We start from the raw sequence: 26,067 nt of genomic DNA, 5'->3' as shown, positions 1-26,067 counted from the left end.
TTTTCCAGTTTTTATGCGTGCAAAATGCTTTTCAGAGCGAGAAAAACACTTTTTGACCCACAATGTGTTTTTGACGCTAACACGTGAATTATGCTCAAAACCAACACTCTCCACTTCCAAATGGTGCGCAATGGCATAAATAACCCTATTTAAGCTTAGTTACACGTTCGCATTGAAATTGACTGAGTAATCAACTTTTCCAGTTTTTATGCGTGCAAAATGCTTTTCAGAGCGAGAAAAACACTTTTTGACCCACAATGTGTTTTTTACCCTAACACATGAATTATGCTCAAAACCAACGCTCTCTACTTCCAAATGGTATGCAATGGCATAAATAACCCTATTTAAGCTTAGTTACACGTTCGCATTGAAATGGACTGAGTTATCAACTTTTCCAGTTTTTATGCGTGCAAAATGCTTTTCAGAGCGAGAAAAACACTTTTTGACCCACAATGTGTTTTTGACCCTAACACGTGAATTATGCTCAAAACCAACGCTCTCCACTTCCAAATGGTGCGCAATGGCATAAATAACCCTATTTAAGCTTAGTTACACGTTCGCATTGAAATGGACTGAGTTATCAACTTTTCCAGTTTTTATGCGTGCAAAATGCTTTTCAGAGCCAGAAAAACACTTTTTGACCCACAATGTGTTTTTGACCCTGACACGTGAATTGTGCTCAAAACAACTGCTCTTCACTTCCAAATGGTGCGCAATGGCATAAATAACCCTATTTAAGCTTAGTTACACGTTCGCATTGAAATGGACTGAGTTATCAACTTTTCCAGTTTTTATGCGTGCAAAATGCTTTTCAGAGAGAGAAAAGCATGTTTTGACCCACAATGTGTTTTTGACCCTGACACGTGAATTGTGCTCAAAACCAATGCTCTCCACTTCCAAATGGTGCGCAATGGCATAAATAACCCTATTTAAGCTCAGTTACACGTTTGCATTGAAAGTGACTGAGTTATTCACTTTTCCAGTTTTTATGCGTGCAAAATGCTTTTCAGGGCGAGAGAATCACTTTTTGACCAAAAATGTGTTTTTGACCCTGACACGTGAATTGTGCTCAAAACAACTGCTCTTCACTTCCAAATGGTGCGCAATGGCATAAATAGCCCTATTTAAGCTCAGTTATACGTTTGCATTGAAAGTGACTGAGTTATTCACTTTTCCAGTTTTTATGCTTGCAAAATGCTTTTCAGAGCGAGAAAAGCATGTTTTGACCCACAATGTGTTTTTGACCCTGATACGTGAATTGTGCTCAAAACCAATGCTCTCCACTTCCAAATGGTGCGCAATGGCATAAATAACCCTATTTAAGCTTAGTTACACGTTCGCATTGAAATTGACTGAGTAATCAACTTTTCCAGTTTTTATGCGTGCAAAATGCTTTTCAGAGCGAGAAAAACACTTTTTGACCCACAATGTGTTTTTTACCCTAACACATGAATTATGCTCAAAACCAACGCTCTCTACTTCCAAATGGTATGCAATGGCATAAATAACCCTATTTAAGCTTAGTTACACGTTCGCGTTGAAATGGACTGAGTTATCAACTTTTCCAGTTTTTATGCGTGCAAAATGCTTTTCAGAGCGAGAAAAACACTTTTTGACCCACAATGTGTTTTTTACCCTAACACATGAATTATGCTCAAAACCAACGCTCTCTACTTCCAAATGGTGCGCAATGGCATAAATAACCCTATTTAAGCTTAGTTACACGTTCGCATTGAAATGGACTGAGTTATCAACTTTTCCAGTTTTTATGCGTGCAAAATGCTTTTCAGAGCGAGAAAAACACTTTTTGACCCACAATGTGTTTTTGACCCTAACACGTGAATTATGCTAAAAACCAACGCTCTCCACTTCCAAATGGTGCGCGATGGCATAAATAACCCTATTTAAGCTTAGTTACACGTTTGCATTGAAAGGGACTGAATTATCAACTTTTCCAGTTTTTATGCGTGCAAAATGCTTTTCAGAGCGAGAAAAACACTTTTTGACCCACAATGTGTTTTTGACGCTAACACGTGAATTATGCTCAAAACCAACACTCTCCACTTCCAAATGGTGCGCAATGGCATAAATAACCCTATTTAAGCTTAGTTACACGTTCGCATTGAAATTGACTGAGTAATCAACTTTTCCAGTTTTTATGCGTGCAAAATGCTTTTCAGAGCGAGAAAAACACTTTTTGACCCACAATGTGTTTTTTACCCTAACACATGAATTATGCTCAAAACCAACGCTCTCTACTTCCAAATGGTATGCAATGGCATAAATAACCCTATTTAAGCTTAGTTACACGTTCGCGTTGAAATGGACTGAGTTATCAACTTTTCCAGTTTTTATGCGTGCAAAATGCTTTTCAGAGCGAGAAAAACACTTTTTGACCCACAATGTGTTTTTTACCCTAACACATGAATTATGCTCAAAACCAACGCTCTCTACTTCCAAATGGTATGCAATGGCATAAATAACCCTATTTAAGCTTAGTTACACGTTCGCATTGAAATGGACTGAGTTATCAACTTTTCCAGTTTTTATGCGTGCAAAATGCTTTTCAGAGCGAGAAAAACACTTTTTGACCCACAATGTGTTTTTGACCCTAACACGTGAATTATGCTCAAAACCAACGCTCTCCACTTCCAAATATTGCGCAATGGCATAAATAACCCTATTTAAGCTTAGTTACACGTTCGCATTGAAATGGACTGAGTTATCAACTTTTCCAGTTTTTATGCGTGCAAAATGCTTTTCAGAGCCAGAAAAACACTTTTTGACCCACAATGTGTTTTTGACCCTGACACGTGAATTGTGCTCAAAACAACTGCTCTTCACTTCCAAATGGTGCGCAATGGCATAAATAACCCTATTTAAGCTTAGTTACACGTTCGCATTGAAATGGACTGAGTTATCAACTTTTCCAGTTTTTATGCGTGCAAAATGCTTTTCAGAGAGAGAAAAGCATGTTTTGACCCACAATGTGTTTTTGACCCTAACACGTGAATTATGCTCAAAACTAATGCTCTCCATTTCCAAATGGTGTGCAATGGCATAAATAACCCTATTTAAGCTTAGTTACACGTTTGCATTGAAAGGGACTGAATTATCAACTTTTCCAGTTTTAATGCGTGCAAAATTCTTTTCAGAGCGAGAAAAACACTTTTTGACCCACAATGTGTTTTTGACCCTAACACGTGAATTATGCTCAAAACCAACGCTCTCTACTTCCAAATGGTATGCAATGGCATAAATAACCCTATTTAAGCTTAGTTACACGTTCGCATTGAAATGGACTGAGTTATCAACTTTTCCAGTTTTTATGCGTGCAAAATGCTTTTCAGAGCGAGAAAAGCATGTTTTGACCCACAATGTGTTTTTGACCCTAACACGTGAATTATGCTCAAAACTAATGCTCTCCACTTCCAAATGGTGTGCAATGGCATAAATAACCCTATTTAAGCTTAGTTACACGTTTGCATTGAAATGGACTGAGTTATCAACTTTTCCAGTTTTTATGCATGCAAAATGCTTTTCAGAGCGAGAGAAGCACTTTTTGACCAACAATGTGTTTTTGACCCTAACACGTGAATTATGCTCAAAACCAACGCTCTCCAATTCCAAATGGTGCGCGATGGCATAAATAACCCTATTTAAGCTTAGTTACACGTTTGCATTGAAAGGGACTGAGTTATTCACTTTTCCAGTTTTTATGCTTGCAAAATGCTTTTCAGAGCGAGAAAAACACTTTTTGACCCACAATGTGTTTTTGACCCTAACACGTGAATTATGCTCAAAACCAACACTCTCCACTTCCAAATGGTGCGCAATGGCATAAATAACCCTATTTAAGCTTAGTTACACGTTCGCATTGAAATGGACTGAGTAATCAACTTTTCCAGTTTTTATGCGTGCAAAATGCTTTTCAGAGCGAGAAAAACACTTTTTGACCCACAATGTGTTTTTTACCCTAACACATGAATTATGCTCAAAACCAACGCTCTCTACTTCCAAATGGTATGCAATGGCATAAATAACCCTATTTAAGCTTAGTTACACGTTCGCATTGAAATGGACTGAGTTATCAACTTTTCCAGTTTTTATGCATGCAAAATGCTTTTCAGAGCGAGAGAAGCACTTTTTGACCAACAATGTGTTTTTGACCCTAACACGTGAATTATGCTCAAAACCAACGCTCTCCAATTCCAAATGGTGCGCGATGGCATAAATAACCCTATTTAAGCTTAGTTACACGTTCGCATTGAAATGGACTGAGTAATCAACTTTTCCAGTTTTTATGCGTGCAAAATGCTTTTCAGAGCGAGAAAAACACTTTTTGACCCACAATGTGTTTTTTACCCTAACACATGAATTATGCTCAAAACCAACGCTCTCTACTTCCAAATGGTATGCAATGGCATAAATAACCCTATTTAAGCTTAGTTACACGTTCGCATTGAAATGGACTGAGTTATCAACTTTTCCAGTTTTTATGCATGCAAAATGCTTTTCAGAGCGAGAGAAGCACTTTTTGACCAACAATGTGTTTTTGACCCTAACACGTGAATTATGCTCAAAACCAACGCTCTCCAATTCCAAATGGTGCGCGATTGCATAAATAACCCTATTTAAGCTTAGTTACACGTTTGCATTGAAAGGGACTGAGTTATCAACTTTTCCAGTTTTTATGCGTGCAAAATGCTTTTCAGAGCGAGAGAAGCACTTTTTGACCAAAAATGTGTTTTTGACCCTAACACGTGAATTATGCTCAAAACCAACGCTCTCCACTTCCAAATGGTGCGCGATGGCATAAATAACCCTATTTAAGCTTAGTTACACGTTTGCATTGGAAGGGACTGAGTTATCAACTTTTCCAGTTTATATGCGTGCAAAATGCTTTTCAGAGCGAGAAAAGCATGTTTTGACCCACAATGTGTTTTTGACCCTGACACGTGAATTGTGCTCAAAACCAATGCTCTCCACTTCCAAATGGTGTGCAATGGCATAAATAACCCTATTTAAGCTTAGTTACACGTTTGCATTGAAAGGGACTGAGTTATCAAGTTTTCCACTTTTTATGCGTGCAAAATGCTTTTCAGAGCGAGAAAAACACTTTTTGACCCACAATGTGTTTTTGACCCTAACACGTGAATTATGCTAAAAACCAACGCTCTCCACTTCCAAATGGTGCGCGATGGCATAAATAACCCTATTTAAGCTTAGTTACACGTTTGCATTGAAAGGGACTGAATTATCAACTTTTCCACTTTTCATACGTGCAAAATGCTTTTCAGAGCGAGAGAATCACTTTTTGACCAAAAATGTGTTTTTCACCCTGACACGTGAATTGTGCTCAAAACAACTGCTCTTCACTTCCAAATGGTGCGCAATGGCATAAATAACCCTATTTAAGCTTAGTTACACGTTTGCATTGAAAGGGACTGAGTTATCAACTTTTCCAGTTTTTATGCGTGCAAAATGCTTTTCAGAGCGAGAGAATCACTTTTTGACCAAAAATGTGTTTTTGACCCTGACACGTGAATTTTGCTCAAAACAAATGCTCTCCACTTCCAAATGGTGCGCAATGGCATAAATAACCCTATTCAAGCTCAGTTACACGTTTGCATTGAAAGTGACTGAGTTATTCACTTTTCCAGTTTTTATGCGTGCAAAATGCTTTTCAGAGCGAGAAAAGCATGTTTTGACCCACAATGTGTTTTTGACCCTGACACGTGAATTGTGCTCAAAACCAATGCTCTCCACTTCCAAATGGTGCGCAATGGCATAAATAACCCTATTTAAGCTTAGTTACACGTTTGCATTGAAAGGGACTGAGTTATCAACTTTTCCAGTTTTTATGCGTGCAAAATGCTTTTCAGAGCGAGAGAATCACTTTTTGACCAAAAATGTGTTTTTGACCCTGACACGTGAATTGTGCTCAAAACAACTGCTCTTCACTTCCAAATGGTGCGCAATGGCATAAATAACCCTATTTAAGCTCAGTTACACGTTTGCATTGAAAGTGACTGAGTTATTCACTTTTCCAGCTTTTATGATTGCAAAATGCTTTTCAGAGCGAGAAAAGCATGTTTTGACCCACAATGTGTTTTTGACCCTAACACGTGAATTATGCTCAAAACCAACGCTCTCCAATTCCAAATGGTGCGCGATGGCATAAATAACCCTATTTAAGCTTAGTTACACGTTTGCATTGAAAGGGACTGAGTTATTCACTTTTCCAGTTTTTATGCTTGCAAAATGCTTTTCAGAGCGAGAAAAACACTTTTTGACCCACAATGTGTTTTTGACCCTAACACGTGAATTATGCTCAAAACCAACACTCTCCACTTCCAAATGGTGCGCAATGGCATAAATAACCCTATTTAAGCTTAGTTACACGTTCGCATTGAAATGGACTGAGTAATCAACTTTTCCAGTTTTTATGCGTGCAAAATGCTTTTCAGAGCGAGAAAAACACTTTTTGACCCACAATGTGTTTTTGACCCTAACACGTGAATTATGCTCAAAACCAACGCTCTCCACTTCCAAATGGTGCGCAATGGCATAAATAACCCTATTTAAGCTTAGTTACACGTTCGCATTGAAATGGACTGAGTTATCAACTTTTCCAGTTTTTATGCGTGCAAAATGCTTTTCAGAGCCAGAAAAACACTTTTTGACCCACAATGTGTTTTTGACCCTGACACGTGAATTGTGCTCAAAACAACTGCTCTTCACTTCCAAATGGTGCGCAATGGCATAAATAACCCTATTTAAGCTTAGTTACACGTTCGCATTGAAATGGACTGAGTTATCAACTTTTCCAGTTTTTATGCGTGCAAAATGCTTTTCAGAGAGAGAAAAGCATGTTTTGACCCACAATGTGTTTTTGACCCTAACACGTGAATTATGCTCAAAACTAATGCTCTCCACTTCCAAATGGTGTGCAATGGCATAAATAACCCTATTTAAGCTTAGTTACACGTTTGCATTGAAAGGGACTGAATTATCAACTTTTCCAGTTTTAATGCGTGCAAAATTCTTTTCAGAGCGAGAAAAACACTTTTTGACCCACAATGTGTTTTTGACCCTAACACGTGAATTATGCTCAAAACCAACGCTCTCTACTTCCAAATGGTATGCAATGGCATAAATAACCCTATTTAAGCTTAGTTACACGTTCGCATTGAAATGGACTGAGTTATCAACTTTTCCAGTTTTTATGCGTGCAAAATGCTTTTCAGAGCGAGAAAAGCATGTTTTGACCCACAATGTGTTTTTGACCCTAACACGTGAATTATGCTCAAAACTAATGCTCTCCACTTCCAAATGGTGTGCAATGGCATAAATAACCCTATTTAAGCTTAGTTACACGTTTGCATTGAAATGGACTGAGTTATCAACTTTTCCAGTTTTTATGCATGCAAAATGCTTTTCAGAGCGAGAGAAGCACTTTTTGACCAACAATGTGTTTTTGACCCTAACACGTGAATTATGCTCAAAACCAACGCTCTCCAATTCCAAATGGTGCGCGATGGCATAAATAACCCTATTTAAGCTTAGTTACACGTTTGCATTGAAAGGGACTGAGTTATTCACTTTTCCAGTTTTTATGCTTGCAAAATGCTTTTCAGAGCGAGAAAAACACTTTTTGACCCACAATGTGTTTTTGACCCTAACACGTGAATTATGCTCAAAACCAACACTCTCCACTTCCAAATGGTGCGCAATGGCATAAATAACCCTATTTAAGCTTAGTTACACGTTCGCATTGAAATGGACTGAGTAATCAACTTTTCCAGTTTTTATGCGTGCAAAATGCTTTTCAGAGCGAGAAAAACACTTTTTGACCCACAATGTGTTTTTTACCCTAACACATGAATTATGCTCAAAACCAACGCTCTCTACTTCCAAATGGTATGCAATGGCATAAATAACCCTATTTAAGCTTAGTTACACGTTCGCATTGAAATGGACTGAGTTATCAACTTTTCCAGTTTTTATGCATGCAAAATGCTTTTCAGAGCGAGAGAAGCACTTTTTGACCAAAAATGTGTTTTTGACCCTAACACGTGAATTATGCTCAAAACCAACGCTCTCCACTTCCAAATGGTGCGCGATGGCATAAATAACCCTATTTAAGCTTAGTTACACGTTTGCATTGGAAGGGACTGAGTTATCAACTTTTCCAGTTTATATGCGTGCAAAATGCTTTTCAGAGCGAGAAAAGCATGTTTTGACCCACAATGTGTTTTTGACCCTGACACGTGAATTGTGCTCAAAACCAATGCTCTCCACTTCCAAATGGTGTGCAATGGCATAAATAACCCTATTTAAGCTTAGTTACACGTTTGCATTGAAAGGGACTGAGTTATCAAGTTTTCCACTTTTTATGCGTGCAAAATGCTTTTCAGAGCGAGAAAAACACTTTTTGACCCACAATGTGTTTTTGACCCTAACACGTGAATTATGCTAAAAACCAACGCTCTCCACTTCCAAATGGTGCGCGATGGCATAAATAACCCTATTTAAGCTTAGTTACACGTTTGCATTGAAAGGGACTGAATTATCAACTTTTCCACTTTTCATACGTGCAAAATGCTTTTCAGAGCGAGAGAATCACTTTTTGACCAAAAATGTGTTTTTCACCCTGACACGTGAATTGTGCTCAAAACAACTGCTCTTCACTTCCAAATGGTGCGCAATGGCATAAATAACCCTATTTAAGCTTAGTTACACGTTTGCATTGAAAGGGACTGAGTTATCAACTTTTCCAGTTTTTATGCGTGCAAAATGCTTTTCAGAGCGAGAGAATCACTTTTTGACCAAAAATGTGTTTTTGACCCTGACACGTGAATTTTGCTCAAAACAAATGCTCTCCACTTCCAAATGGTGCGCAATGGCATAAATAACCCTATTCAAGCTCAGTTACACGTTTGCATTGAAAGTGACTGAGTTATTCACTTTTCCAGTTTTTATGCGTGCAAAATGCTTTTCAGAGCGAGAAAAGCATGTTTTGACCCACAATGTGTTTTTGACCCTGACACGTGAATTGTGCTCAAAACCAATGCTCTCCACTTCCAAATGGTGCGCAATGGCATAAATAACCCTATTTAAGCTTAGTTACACGTTTGCATTGAAAGGGACTGAGTTATCAACTTTTCCAGTTTTTATGCGTGCAAAATGCTTTTCAGAGCGAGAGAATCACTTTTTGACCAAAAATGTGTTTTTGACCCTGACACGTGAATTGTGCTCAAAACAACTGCTCTTCACTTCCAAATGGTGCGCAATGGCATAAATAACCCTATTTAAGCTCAGTTACACGTTTGCATTGAAAGTGACTGAGTTATTCACTTTTCCAGCTTTTATGATTGCAAAATGCTTTTCAGAGCGAGAAAAGCATGTTTTGACCCACAATGTGTTTTTGACCCTAACACGTGAATTATGCTCAAAACCAACGCTCTCCAATTCCAAATGGTGCGCGATGGCATAAATAACCCTATTTAAGCTTAGTTACACGTTTGCATTGAAAGGGACTGAGTTATTCACTTTTCCAGTTTTTATGCTTGCAAAATGCTTTTCAGAGCGAGAAAAACACTTTTTGACCCACAATGTGTTTTTGACCCTAACACGTGAATTATGCTCAAAACCAACACTCTCCACTTCCAAATGGTGCGCAATGGCATAAATAACCCTATTTAAGCTTAGTTACACGTTCGCATTGAAATGGACTGAGTAATCAACTTTTCCAGTTTTTATGCGTGCAAAATGCTTTTCAGAGCGAGAAAAACACTTTTTGACCCACAATGTGTTTTTGACCCTAACACGTGAATTATGCTCAAAACCAACGCTCTCCACTTCCAAATGGTGCGCAATGGCATAAATAACCCTATTTAAGCTTAGTTACACGTTCGCATTGAAATGGACTGAGTTATCAACTTTTCCAGTTTTTATGCGTGCAAAATGCTTTTCAGAGCCAGAAAAACACTTTTTGACCCACAATGTGTTTTTGACCCTGACACGTGAATTGTGCTCAAAACAACTGCTCTTCACTTCCAAATGGTGCGCAATGGCATAAATAACCCTATTTAAGCTTAGTTACACGTTCGCATTGAAATGGACTGAGTTATCAACTTTTCCAGTTTTTATGCGTGCAAAATGCTTTTCAGAGAGAGAAAAGCATGTTTTGACCCACAATGTGTTTTTGACCCTAACACGTGAATTATGCTCAAAACTAATGCTCTCCACTTCCAAATGGTGTGCAATGGCATAAATAACCCTATTTAAGCTTAGTTACACGTTTGCATTGAAAGGGACTGAATTATCAACTTTTCCAGTTTTAATGCGTGCAAAATTCTTTTCAGAGCGAGAAAAACACTTTTTGACCCACAATGTGTTTTTGACCCTAACACGTGAATTATGCTCAAAACCAACGCTCTCTACTTCCAAATGGTATGCAATGGCATAAATAACCCTATTTAAGCTTAGTTACACGTTCGCATTGAAATGGACTGAGTTATCAACTTTTCCAGTTTTTATGCGTGCAAAATGCTTTTCAGAGCGAGAAAAGCATGTTTTGACCCACAATGTGTTTTTGACCCTAACACGTGAATTATGCTCAAAACTAATGCTCTCCACTTCCAAATGGTGTGCAATGGCATAAATAACCCTATTTAAGCTTAGTTACACGTTTGCATTGAAATGGACTGAGTTATCAACTTTTCCAGTTTTTATGCATGCAAAATGCTTTTCAGAGCGAGAGAAGCACTTTTTGACCAACAATGTGTTTTTGACCCTAACACGTGAATTATGCTCAAAACCAACGCTCTCCAATTCCAAATGGTGCGCGATGGCATAAATAACCCTATTTAAGCTTAGTTACACGTTTGCATTGAAAGGGACTGAGTTATTCACTTTTCCAGTTTTTATGCTTGCAAAATGCTTTTCAGAGCGAGAAAAACACTTTTTGACCCACAATGTGTTTTTGACCCTAACACGTGAATTATGCTCAAAACCAACACTCTCCACTTCCAAATGGTGCGCAATGGCATAAATAACCCTATTTAAGCTTAGTTACACGTTCGCATTGAAATGGACTGAGTAATCAACTTTTCCAGTTTTTATGCGTGCAAAATGCTTTTCAGAGCGAGAAAAACACTTTTTGACCCACAATGTGTTTTTTACCCTAACACATGAATTATGCTCAAAACCAACGCTCTCTACTTCCAAATGGTATGCAATGGCATAAATAACCCTATTTAAGCTTAGTTACACGTTCGCATTGAAATGGACTGAGTTATCAACTTTTCCAGTTTTTATGCATGCAAAATGCTTTTCAGAGCGAGAGAAGCACTTTTTGACCAACAATGTGTTTTTGACCCTAACACGTGAATTATGCTCAAAACCAACGCTCTCCAATTCCAAATGGTGCGCGATGGCATAAATAACCCTATTTAAGCTTAGTTACACGTTCGCATTGAAATGGACTGAGTAATCAACTTTTCCAGTTTTTATGCGTGCAAAATGCTTTTCAGAGCGAGAAAAACACTTTTTGACCCACAATGTGTTTTTTACCCTAACACATGAATTATGCTCAAAACCAACGCTCTCTACTTCCAAATGGTATGCAATGGCATAAATAACCCTATTTAAGCTTAGTTACACGTTCGCATTGAAATGGACTGAGTTATCAACTTTTCCAGTTTTTATGCATGCAAAATGCTTTTCAGAGCGAGAGAAGCACTTTTTGACCAACAATGTGTTTTTGACCCTAACACGTGAATTATGCTCAAAACCAACGCTCTCCAATTCCAAATGGTGCGCGATTGCATAAATAACCCTATTTAAGCTTAGTTACACGTTTGCATTGAAAGGGACTGAGTTATCAACTTTTCCAGTTTTTATGCGTGCAAAATGCTTTTCAGAGCGAGAGAAGCACTTTTTGACCAAAAATGTGTTTTTGACCCTAACACGTGAATTATGCTCAAAACCAACGCTCTCCACTTCCAAATGGTGCGCGATGGCATAAATAACCCTATTTAAGCTTAGTTACACGTTTGCATTGGAAGGGACTGAGTTATCAACTTTTCCAGTTTATATGCGTGCAAAATGCTTTTCAGAGCGAGAAAAGCATGTTTTGACCCACAATGTGTTTTTGACCCTGACACGTGAATTGTGCTCAAAACCAATGCTCTCCACTTCCAAATGGTGTGCAATGGCATAAATAACCCTATTTAAGCTTAGTTACACGTTTGCATTGAAAGGGACTGAGTTATCAAGTTTTCCACTTTTTATGCGTGCAAAATGCTTTTCAGAGCGAGAAAAACACTTTTTGACCCACAATGTGTTTTTGACCCTAACACGTGAATTATGCTAAAAACCAACGCTCTCCACTTCCAAATGGTGCGCGATGGCATAAATAACCCTATTTAAGCTTAGTTACACGTTTGCATTGAAAGGGACTGAATTATCAACTTTTCCACTTTTCATACGTGCAAAATGCTTTTCAGAGCGAGAGAATCACTTTTTGACCAAAAATGTGTTTTTCACCCTGACACGTGAATTGTGCTCAAAACAACTGCTCTTCACTTCCAAATGGTGCGCAATGGCATAAATAACCCTATTTAAGCTTAGTTACACGTTTGCATTGAAAGGGACTGAGTTATCAACATTTTCAAGTTTTTATGCGTGCAAAATGCTTTTCAGAGCGAGAGAATCACTTTTTGACCAAAAATGTGTTTTTGACCCTGACACGTGAATTTTGCTCAAAACAAATGCTCTCCACTTCCAAATGGTGCGCAATGGCATAAATAACCCTATTCAAGCTCAGTTACACGTTTGCATTGAAAGTGACTGAGTTATTCACTTTTCCAGTTTTTATGCGTGCAAAATGCTTTTCAGAGCGAGAAAAGCATGTTTTGACCCACAATGTGTTTTTGACCCTGACACGTGAATTGTGCTCAAAACCAATGCTCTCCACTTCCAAATGGTGCGCAATGGCATAAATAACCCTATTTAAGCTTAGTTACACGTTTGCATTGAAAGGGACTGAGTTATCAACTTTTCCAGTTTTTATGCGTGCAAAATGCTTTTCAGAGCGAGAGAATCACTTTTTGACCAAAAATGTGTTTTTGACCCTGACACGTGAATTGTGCTCAAAACAACTGCTCTTCACTTCCAAATGGTGCGCAATGGCATAAATAACCCTATTTAAGCTCAGTTACACGTTTGCATTGAAAGTGACTGAGTTATTCACTTTTCCAGCTTTTATGATTGCAAAATGCTTTTCAGAGCGAGAAAAGCATGTTTTGACCCACAATGTGTTTTTGACCCTAACACGTGAATTATGCTCAAAACCAACGCTCTCCAATTCCAAATGGTGCGCGATGGCATAAATAACCCTATTTAAGCTTAGTTACACGTTTGCATTGAAAGGGACTGAGTTATTCACTTTTCCAGTTTTTATGCTTGCAAAATGCTTTTCAGAGCGAGAAAAACACTTTTTGACCCACAATGTGTTTTTGACCCTAACACGTGAATTATGCTCAAAACCAACACTCTCCACTTCCAAATGGTGCGCAATGGCATAAATAACCCTATTTAAGCTTAGTTACACGTTCGCATTGAAATGGACTGAGTAATCAACTTTTCCAGTTTTTATGCGTGCAAAATGCTTTTCAGAGCGAGAAAAACACTTTTTGACCCACAATGTGTTTTTTACCCTAACACATGAATTATGCTCAAAACCAACGCTCTCTACTTCCAAATGGTATGCAATGGCATAAATAACCCTATTTAAGCTTAGTTACACGTTCGCATTGAAATGGACTGAGTTATCAACTTTTCCAGTTTTTATGCATGCAAAATGCTTTTCAGAGCGAGAAAAGCATGTTTTGACCCACAATGTGTTTTTGACCCTGACACGTGAATTGTGCTCAAAACCAATGCTCTCCACTTCCAAATGGTGCGCAATGGCATAAATAACCCTATTTCAGCTCAGTTACACGTTTGCATTGAAAGTGACTGAGTTATTCACTTTTCCAGTTTTTATGCGTGCAAAATGCTTTTCAGAGCGAGAAAAGCATGTTTTGACCCACAATGTGTTTTTGACCCTGACACGTGAATTGTGCTCAAAACCAATGCTCTCCACTTCCAAATGGTGCGCAATGGCATAAATAACCCTATTTAAGCTCAGTTACAAGTTTGCATTGAAAGTGACTGAGTTATTCACTTTCCCAGTTTTTATGCTTGCAAAATGCTTTTCAGAGCGAGAAAAGCATGTTTTGACCCACAATGTGTTTTTGACCCTGACACGTGAATTGTGCTCAAAACCAATGCTCTCCACTTCCAAATGGTGCGCAATGGCATAAATAACCCTATTTAAGCTTAGTTACATGTTTGCATTGAAAGGGACTGAATTATCAACTTTTCCAGTTTTAATGCGTGCAAAATTCTTTTCAGAGCGAGAAAAACACTTTTTGACCCACAATGTGTTTTTGACCCTAACACGTGAATTATGCTCAAAACCAACGCTCTCTACTTCCAAATGGTATGCAATGGCATAAATAACCCTATTTAAGCTTAGTTACACGTTCGCATTGAAATGGACTGAGTTATCAACTTTTCCAGTTTTTATGCGTGCAAAATGCTTTTCAGAGCGAGAAAAGCATGTTTTGACCCACAATGTGTTTTTGACCCTAACACGTGAATTATGCTCAAAACTAATGCTCTCCACTTCCAAATGGTGTGCAATGGCATAAATAACCCTATTTAAGCTTAGTTACACGTTTGCATTGAAAGGGACTGAGTTATCAACTTTTCCAGTTTTTATGCGTGCAAAATGCTTTTCAGAGCGAGAAAAGCATGTTTTGACCCACAATGTGTTTTTGACCCTAACACGTGAATTATGCTCAAAACCAACGCTCTCCACTTCCAAATGGTGCGCAATGGCATAAATAACCCTATTTAAGCTTAGTTACACGTTCGCATTGAAATGGACTGAGTTATCAACTTTTCCAGTTTTTATGCGTGCAAAATGCTTTTCAGAGCCAGAAAAACACTTTTTGACCCACAATGTGTTTTTGACCCTGACACGTGAATTGTGCTCAAAACAACTGCTCTTCACTTCCAAATGGTGCGCAATGGCATAAATAACCCTATTTAAGCTTAGTTACACGTTCGCATTGAAATGGACTGAGTTATCAACTTTTCCAGTTTTTATGCGTGCAAAATGCTTTTCAGAGTGAGAAAAGCATGTTTTGACCCACAATGTGTTTTTGACCCTAACACGTGAATTATGCTCAAAACTAATGCTCTCCACTTCCAAATGGTGTGCAATGGCATAAATAACCCTATTTAAGCTTAGTTACACGTTTGCATTGAAAGGGACTGAGTTATCAACTTTTCCAGTTTTTATGCGTTCAAAATGCTTTTCAGAGCGAGAAAAGCATGTTTTGACCCACAATGTGTTTTTGACCCTGACACGTGAATTGTGCTCAAAACCAATGCTCTCCACTTCCAAATGGTGCGCAATGGCATAAATAACCCTATTTAAGCTCAGTTACACGTTTGCATTGAAAGTGACTGAGTTATTCACTTTTCCAGTTTTTATGCGTGCAAAATGCTTTTCAGGGCGAGAGAATCACTTTTTGACCAAAAATGTGTTTTTGACCCTGACACGTGAATTGTGCTCAAAACAACTGCTCTTCACTTCCAAATGGTGCGCAATGGCATAAATAGCCCTATTTAAGCTTAGTTACATGTTTGCATTGAAAGGGACTGAATTATCAACTTTTCCAGTTTTAATGCGTGCAAAATTCTTTTCAGAGCGAGAAAAACACTTTTTGACCCACAATGTGTTTTTGACCCTAACACGTGAATTATGCTCAAAACCAACGCTCTCTACTTCCAAATGGTATGCAATGGCATAAATAACCCTATTTAAGCTTAGTTACACGTTCGCATTGAAATGGACTGAGTTATCAACTTTTCCAGTTTTTATGCGTGCAAAATGCTTTTCAGAGCGAGAAAAGCATGTTTTGACCCACAATGTGTTTTTGACCCTAACACGTGAATTATGCTCAAAACTAATGCTCTCCACTTCCAAATGGTGTGCAATGGCATAAATAACCCTATTTAAGCTTAGTTACACGTTTGCATTGAAAGGGACTGAGTTATCAACTTTTCCAGTTTTTATGCGTGCAAAATGCTTTTCAGAGCGAGAAAAGCATGTTTTGACCCACAATGTGTTTTTGACCCTGACACGTGAATTGTGCTCAAAACCAATGCTCTCCACTTCCAAATGGTGCGCAATGGCATAAATAACCCTATTTAAGCTTAGTTACACGTTCGCATTGAAATGGACTGAGTAATCAACTTTTCCAGTTTTTATGCGTGCAAAATGCTTTTCAGAGCGAGAAAAACACTTTTTGACCCACAATGTGTTTTTTACCCTAACACATGAATTATGCTCAAAACCAACGCTCTCTACTTCCAAATGGTATGCAATGGCATAAATAACCCTATTTAAGCTTAGTTACACGTTCGCATTGAAATGGACTGAGTTATCAACTTTTCCAGTTTTTATGCATTCAAAATGCTTTTCAGAGCGAGAGAAGCACTTTTTGACCAACAATGTGTTTTTGACCCTAACACGTGAATTATGCTCAAAACCAACGCTCTCCAATTCCAAATGGTGCGCGATGGCATAAATAACCCTATTTAAGCTTAGTTACACGTTTGCATTGAAAGGGACTGAGTTATCAACTTTTCCAGTTTTTATGCGTGCAAAATGCTTTTCAGAGCGAGAGAAGCACTTTTTGACCAAAAATGTGTTTTTGACCCTAACACGTGAATTATGCTCAAAACCAACGCTCTCCACTTCCAAATGGTGCGCGATGGCATAAATAACCCTATTTAAGCTTAGTTACACGTTTGCATTGAAAGGGACTGAGTTATCAACTTTTCCAGTTTTTATGCGTGCAAAATGCTTTTCAGAGCGAGAAAAGCATGTTTTGACCCACAATGTGTTTTTGACCCTGACACGTGAATTGTGCTCAAAACCAATGCTCTCCACTTCCAAATGGTGCGCAATGGCATAAATAAACCTATTTAAGCTCAGTTACACGTTTGCATTGAAAGTGACTGAGTTATTCACTTTTCCAGTTTTTATGCGTGCAAAATGCTTTTCAGAGCGAGAAAAGCATGTTTTGACCCACAATGTGTTTTTGACCCTGACACGTGAATTGTGCTCAAAACCAATGCTCTCCACTTCCAAATGGTGCGCAATGGCATAAATGACCCTATTTCAGCTCAGTTACACGTTTGCATTGAAAGTGACTGAGTTATTCACTTTTCCAGTTTTTATGCGTGCAAAATGCTTTTCAGAGCGAGAAAAGCATGTTTTGACCCACAATGTGTTTTTGACCCTGACACGTGAATTGTGCTCAAAACCAATGCTCTCCACTTCCAAATGGTGCGCAATGGCATAAATAACCCTATTTAAGCTCAGTTACAAGTTTGCATTGAAAGTGACTGAGTTATTCACTTTCCCAGTTTTTATGCTTGCAAAATGCTCTTCAGAGCGAGAAAAGCATGTTTTGACCCACAATGTGTTTTTGACCCTGACACGTGAATTGTGCTCAAAACCAATGCTCTCCACTTCCAAATGGTGCGCAATGGCATGAATAACCCTATTTAAGCTTAGTTACATGTTTGCATTGAAAGGGACTGAATTATCAACTTTTCCAGTTTTAATGCGTGCAAAATTCTTTTCAGAGCGAGAAAAACACTTTTTGACCCACAATGTGTTTTTGACCCTAACACGTGAATTATGCTCAAAACTAATGCTCTCCACTTCCAAATGGTGTGCAATGGCATAAATAACCCTATTTAAGCTTAGTTACACGTTTGCATTGAAAGGGACTGAGTTATCAACTTTTCCAGTTTTTATGCGTGCAAAATGCTTTTCAGAGCGAGAAAAGCATGTTTTGACCCACAATGTGTTTTTGACCCTAACACGTGAATTATGCTCAAAACCAACGCTCTCCACTTCCAAATGGTGCGCAATGGCATAAATAACCCTATTTAAGCTTAGTTACACGTTCGCATTGAAATGGACTGAGTTATCAACTTTTCCAGTTTTTATGCGTGCAAAATGCTTTTCAGAGCCAGAAAAACACTTTTTGACCCACAATGTGTTTTTGACCCTGACACGTGAATTGTGCTCAAAACAACTGCTCTTCACTTCCAAATGGTGCGCAATGGCATAAATAACCCTATTTAAGCTTAGTTACACGTTCGCATTGAAATGGACTGAGTTATCAACTTTTCCAGTTTTTATGCGTGCAAAATGCTTTTCAGAGTGAGAAAAGCATGTTTTGACCCACAATGTGTTTTTGACCCTAACACGTGAATTATGCTCAAAACTAATGCTCTCCACTTCCAAATGGTGTGCAATGGCATAAATAACCCTATTTAAGCTTAGTTACACGTTTGCATTGAAAGGGACTGAGTTATCAACTTTTCCAGTTTTTATGCGTTCAAAATGCTTTTCAGAGCGAGAAAAGCATGTTTTGACCCACAATGTGTTTTTGACCCTGACACGTGAATTGTGCTCAAAACCAATGCTCTCCACTTCCAAATGGTGCGCAATGGCATAAATAACCCTATTTAAGCTCAGTTACACGTTTGCATTGAAAGTGACTGAGTTATTCACTTTTCCAGTTTTTATGCGTGCAAAATGCTTTTCAGGGCGAGAGAATCACTTTTTGACCAAAAATGTGTTTTTGACCCTGACACGTGAATTGTGCTCAAAACAACTGCTCTTCACTTCCAAATGGTGCGCAATGGCATAAATAGCCCTATTTAAGCTTAGTTACATGTTTGCATTGAAAGGGACTGAATTATCAACTTTTCCAGTTTTAATGCGTGCAAAATTCTTTTCAGAGCGAGAAAAACACTTTTTGACCCACAATGTGTTTTTGACCCTAACACGTGAATTATGCTCAAAACCAACGCTCTCTACTTCCAAATGGTATGCAATGGCATAAATAACCCTATTTAAGCTTAGTTACACGTTCGCATTGAAATGGACTGAGTAATCAACTTTTCCAGTTTTTATGCGTGCAAATTGCTTTTCAGAGCGAGAAAAACACTTTTTGACCCACAATGTGTTTTTTACCCTAACACATGAATTATGCTCAAAACCAACGCTCTCTACTTCCAAATGGTATGCAATGGCATAAATAACCCTATTTAAGCTTAGTTACACGTTCGCATTGAAATGGACTGAGTTATCAACTTTTCCAGTTTTTATGCATGCAAAATGCTTTTCAGAGCGAGAGAAGCACTTTTTGACCAACAATGTGTTTTTGACCCTAACACGTGAATTATGCTCAAAACCAACGCTCTCCAATTCCAAATGGTGCGCGATGGCATAAATAACCCTATTTAAGCTTAGTTACACGTTTGCATTGAAAGGGACTGAGTTATCAACTTTTCCAGTTTTTATGCGTGCAAAATGCTTTTCAGAGCGAGAGAAGCACTTTTTGACCAAAAATGTGTTTTTGACCCTAACACGTGAATTATGCTCAAAACCAACGCTCTCCACTTCCAAATGGTGCGCGATGGCATAAATAACCCTATTTAAGCTTAGTTACACGTTTGCATTGAAAGGGACTGAGTTATCAACTTTTCCAGTTTTTATGCGTGCAAAATGCTTTTCAGAGCGAGAAAAGCATGTTTTGACCCACAATGTGTTTTTGACCCTGACACGTGAATTGTGCTCAAAACCAATGCTCTCCACTTCCAAATGGTGCGCAATGGCATAAATAAACCTATTTAAGCTCAGTTACACGTTTGCATTGAAAGTGACTGAGTTATTCACTTTTCCAGTTTTTATGCGTGCAAAATGCTTTTCAGGGCGAGAGAATCACTTTTTGACCAAAAATGTGTTTTTGACCCTGACACGTGAATTGTGCTCAAAACAACTGCTCTTCACTTCCAAATGGTGCGCAATGGCATAAATAGCCCTATTTAAGCTCAGTTATACGTTTGCATTGAAAGTGACTGAGTTATTCACTTTTCCAGTTTTTATGCTTGCAAAATGCTTTTCAGAGCGAGAAAAGCATGTTTTGACCCACAATGTGTTTTTGACCCTGATACGTGAATTGTGCTCAAAACCAATGCTCTCCACTTCCAAATGGTGCGCAATGGCATAAATAACCCTATTTAAGCTTAGTTACATGTTTGCATTGAAAGGGACTGAATTATCAACTTTTCCAGTTTTAATGCGTGCAAAATTCTTTTCAGAGCGAGAAAAACACTTTTTGACCCACAATGTGTTTTTGACCCTAACACGTGAATTATGCTCAAAACCAACGCTCTCTACTTCCAAATGGTATGCAATGGCATAAATAACCCTATTTAAGCTTAGTTACACGTTCGCATTGAAATGGACTGAGTTATCAACTTTTCCAGTTTTTATGCGTGCAAAATGCTTTTCAGAGCGAGAAAAGCATGTTTTGACCCACAATGTGTTTTTGACCCTAACACGTGAATTATGCTCAAAACTAATGCTCTCCACTTCCAAATGGTGTGCAATGGCATAAATAACCCTATTTAAGCTTAGTTACACGTTTGCATTGAAAGGGACTGAGTTATCAACTTTTCCAGTTTTTATGCGTGCAAAATGCTTTTCAGAGCGAGAAAACCATGTTTTGACCCACAATGTGTTTTTGACCCTGACACGTGAATTGTGCTCAAAACCAATGCTCTCCACTTCCAAATGGTGCGCAATGGCATAAATAACCCTATTTAAGCTTAGTTACACGTTCGCATTGAAATGGACTGAGTAATCAACCTTTCTAGTTTTTATGCGTGCAAAATGCTTTTCAGAGCGAGAAAAACACTTTTTGACCCACAATGTGTTTTTTACCCTAACACATGAATTATGCTCAAAACCAACGCTCTCTACTTCCAAATGGTATGCAATGGCATAAATAACCCTATTTAAGCTTAGTTACACGTTCGCATTGAAATGGACTGAGTTATCAACTTTTCCAGTTTTTATGCATGCAAAATGCTTTTCAGAGCGAGAGAAGCACTTTTTGACCAAAAATGTGTTTTTGACCCTGACACGTGAATTGTGCTCAAAACAACTGCTCTTCACTTCCAAATGGTGCGCAATGGCATAAATAACCCTATTTAAGCTTAGTTACACGTTCGCATTGAAATGGACTGAGTTATCAACTTTTCCAGTTTTTATGCGTGCAAAATGCTTTTCAGAGCGAGAGAATCACTTTTTGACCAAAAATGTGTTTTTGACCCTGACACGTGAATTTTGCTCAAAACAAATGCTCTCCACTTCCAAATGGTGCGCAATGGCATAAATAACCCTATTTAAGCTCAGTTACACGTTTGCATTGAAAGTGACTGAGTTATTCACTTTTCCAGTTTTTATGCGTGCAAAATGCTTTTCAGAGCGAGAAAAGCATGTTTTGACCCACAATGTGTTTTTGACCCTGACACGTGAATTGTGCTCAAAACCAATGCTCTCCACTTCCAAATGGTGCGCAATGGCATAAATAACCCTATTTAAGCTTAGTTACACGTTTGCATTGAAAGGGACTGAGTTATCAACTTTTCCAGTTTTTATGCGTGCAAAATGCTTTTCAGAGCGAGAGAATCACTTTTTGACCAAAAATGTGTTTTTGACCCTGACACGTGAATTGTGCTCAAAACAACTGCTCTTCACTTCCAAATGGTGCGCAATGGCATAAATAACCCTATTTAAGCTTAGTTACACGTTCGCATTGAAATGGACTGAGTTATCAACTTTTCCAGTTTTTATGCGTGCAAAATGCTTTTCAGAGAGAGAAAAGCATGTTTTGACCCACAATGTGTTTTTGACCCTAACACGTGAATTATGCTCAAAACTAATGCTCTCCACTTCCAAATGGTGTGCAATGGCATAAATAACCCTATTTAAGCTTAGTTACACGTTTGCATTGAAAGGGACTGAGTTATCAACTTTTCCAGTTTTAATGCGTGCAAAATTCTTTTCAGAGCGAGAAAAACACTTTTTGACCCACAATGTGTTTTTGACCCTAACACGTGAATTATGCTCAAAACCAACGCTCTCTACTTCCAAATGGTATGCAATGGCATAAATAACCCTATTTAAGCTTAGTTACACGTTCGCATTGAAATGGACTGAGTTATCAACTTTTCCAGTTTTTATGCGTGCAAAATGCTTTTCAGAGCGAGAAAAGCATGTTTTGACCCACAATGTGTTTTTGACCCTAACACGTGAATTATGCTCAAAACTAATGCTCTCCACTTCCAAATGGTGTGCAATGGCATAAATAACCCTATTTAAGCTTAGTTACACGTTTGCATTGAAAGGGACTGAGTTATCAACTTTTCCAGTTTTTATGCGTGCAAAATGCTTTTCAGAGCGAGAAAAGCATGTTTTGACCCACAATGTGTTTTTGACCCTGACACGTGAATTGTGCTCAAAACCAATGCTCTCCACTTCCGAATGGTGCGCAATGGCATAAATAACCCTATTTAAGCTTAGTTACACGTTCGCATTGAAATGGACTGAGTAATCAACTTTTCTAGTTTTTATGCGTGCAAAATGCTTTTCAGAGCGAGAAAAACACTTTTTGACCCACAATGTGTTTTTTACCCTAACACATGAATTATGCTCAAAACCAACGCTCTCTACTTCCAAATGGTATGCAATGGCATAAATAACCCTATTTAAGCTTAGTTACACGTTCGCATTGAAATGGACTGAGTTATCAACTTTTCCAGTTTTTATGCATGCAAAATGCTTTTCAGAGCGAGAGAAGCACTTTTTGACCAACAATGTGTTTTTGACCCTAACACGTGAATTATGCTCAAAACCAACGCTCTCCAATTCCAAATGGTGCGCAATGGCATAAATAACCCTATTTAAGCTTAGTTACACGTTTGCATTGAAAGGGACTGAGTTATTCACTTTTCCAGTTTTTATGCTTGCAAAATGCTTTTCAGAGCGAGAAAAACACTTTTTGACCCACAATGTGTTTTTTACCCTAACACATGAATTATGCTCAAAACCAACGCTCTCTACTTCCAAATGGTATGCAATGGCATAAATAACCCTATTTAAGCTTAGTTACACGTTCGCATTGAAATGGACTGAGTTATCAACTTTTCCAGTTTTTATGCATGCAAAATGCTTTTCAGAGCGAGAGAAGCACTTTTTGACCAACAATGTGTTTTTGACCCTAACACGTGAATTATGCTCAAAACCAACGCTCTCCAATTCCAAATGGTGCGCGATGGCATAAATAACCCTATTTAAGCTTAGTTACACGTTTGCATTGAAAGGGACTGAGTTATCAACTTTTCCAGTTTTTATGCGTGCAAAATGCTTTTCAGAGCGAGAGAAGCACTTTTTGACCAAAAATGTGTTTTTGACCCTAACACGTGAATTATGCTCAAAACCAACGCTCTCCACTTCCAAATGGTGCGCGATGGCATAAATAACCCTATTTAAGCTTAGTTACACGTTTGCATTGAAAGGGACTGAGTTATCAACTTTTCCAGTTTTTATGCGTGCAAAATGCTTTTCAGAGCGAGAAAAGCATGTTTTGACCCACAATGTGTTTTTGACCCTGACACGTGAATTGTGCTCAAAACCAATGCTCTCCACTTCCAAATGGTGCGCAATGGCATAAATAACCCTATTTAAGCTCAGTTACACGTTTGCATTGAAAGTGACTGAGTTATTCACTTTTCCAGTTTTTATGCGTGCAAAATGCTTTTCAGGGCGAGAGAATCACTTTTTGACCAAAAATGTGTTTTTGACCCTGACACGAGAATTATGCTCAAAACTAATGCTCTCCACTTCCAAATGGTGTGCAATGGCATAAATAACCCTATTTAAGCTTAGTTACACGTTTGCATTGAAAGGGACTGAGTTATCAACTTTTCCAGTTTTTATGCGTGCAAAATGCTTTTCAGAGCGAGAAAAGCATGTTTTGACCCACAATGTGTTTTTGACCCTGACACGTGAATTGTGCTCAAAACCAATGCTCTCCACTTCCAAATGGTGCGCAATGGCATAAATAACCCTATTTAAGCTTAGTTACACGTTCGCATTGAAATGGACTGAGTAATCAACTTTTCTAGTTTTTATGCGTGCAAAATGCTTTTCAGAGCGAGAAAAACACTTTTTGACCCACAATGTGTTTTTTACCCTAACACATGAATTATGCTCAAAACCAACGCTCTCTACTTCCAAATGGTATGCAATGGCATAAATAACCCTATTTAAGCTTAGTTACACGTTCGCATTGAAATGGACTGAGTTATCAACTTTTCCAGTTTTTATGCATGCAAAATGCTTTTCAGAGCGAGAGAAGCACTTTTTGACCAACAATGTGTTTTTGACCCTAACACGTGAATTATGCTCAAAACCAACGCTCTCCAATTCCAAATGGTGCGCGATGGCATAAATAACCCTATTTAAGCTTAGTTACACGTTTGCATTGAAAGGGACTGAGTTATCAACTTTTCCAGTTTTTATGCGTGCAAAATGCTTTTCAGAGCGAGAGAAGCACTTTTTGACCAAAAATGTGTTTTTGACCCTAACACGTGAATTATGCTCAAAACCAACGCTCTCCACTTCCAAATGGTGCGCGATGGCATAAATAACCCTATTTAAGCTTAGTTACACGTTTGCATTGAAAGGGACTGAGTTATCAACTTTTCCAGTTTTTATGCGTGCAAAATGCTTTTCAGAGCGAGAAAAGCATGTTTTGACCCACAATGTGTTTTTGACCCTGACACGTGAATTGTGCTCAAAACCAATGCTCTCCACTTCCAAATGGTGCGCAATGGCATAAATAACCCTATTTAAGCTCAGTTACACGTTTGCATTGAAAGTGACTGAGTTATTCACTTTTCCAGTTTTTATGCGTGCAAAATGCTTTTCAGGGCGAGAGAATCACTTTTTGACCAAAAATGTGTTTTTGACCCTGACACGTGAATTGTGCTCAAAACAACTGCTCTTCACTTCCAAATGGTGCGCAATGGCATAAATAGCCCTATTTAAGCTCAGTTATACGTTTGCATTGAAAGTGACTGAGTTATTCACTTTTCCAGTTTTTATGCTTGCAAAATGCTTTTCAGAGCGAGAAAAGCATGTTTTGACCCACAATGTGTTTTTGACCCTGATACGTGAATTGTGCTCAAAACCAATGCTCTCCACTTCCAAATGGTGCGCAATGGCATAAATAACCCTATTTAAGCTTAGTTACATGTTTGCATTGAAAGGGACTGAATTATCAACTTTTCCAGTTTTAATGCGTGCAAAATTCTTTTCAGAGCGAGAAAAACACTTTTTGACCCACGATGTGTTTTTGACCCTAACACGTGAATTATGCTCAAAACCAACGCTCTCCAATTCCAAATGGTGCGCGATGGCATAAATAACCCTATTTAAGCTTAGTTACACGTTTGCATTGAAAGGGACTGAGTTATCAACTTTTCCAGTTTTTATGCGTGCAAAATGCTTTTCAGAGCGAGAGAAGCACTTTTTGACCAAAAATGTGTTTTTGACCCTAACACGTGAATTATGCTCAAAACCAACGCTCTCCACTTCCAAATGGTGCGCGATGGCATAAATAACCCTATTTAAGCTTAGTTACACGTTTGCATTGAAAGGGACTGAGTTATCAACTTTTCCAGTTTTTATGCGTGCAAAATGCTTTTCAGAGCGAGAAAAGCATGTTTTGACCCACAATGTGTTTTTGACCCTGACACGTGAATTGTGCTCAAAACCAATGCTCTCCACTTCCAAATGGTGCGCAATGGCATAAATAACCCTATTTAAGCTCAGTTACACGTTTGCATTGAAAGTGACTGAGTTATTCACTTTTCCAGTTTTTATGCGTGCAAAATGCTTTTCAGGGCGAGAGAATCACTTTTTGACCAAAAATGTGTTTTTGACCCTGACACGTGAATTGTGCTCAAAACAACTGCTCTTCACTTCCAAATGGTGCGCAA

Source organism: Micromesistius poutassou (assembly GCF_964030765.1).
Source record: "Micromesistius poutassou genome assembly, chromosome: 3".
Classification (NCBI taxonomy): domain Eukaryota; kingdom Metazoa; phylum Chordata; class Actinopteri; order Gadiformes; family Gadidae; genus Micromesistius; species Micromesistius poutassou.
Note: the sequence above shows the minus strand (reverse complement) of the source record.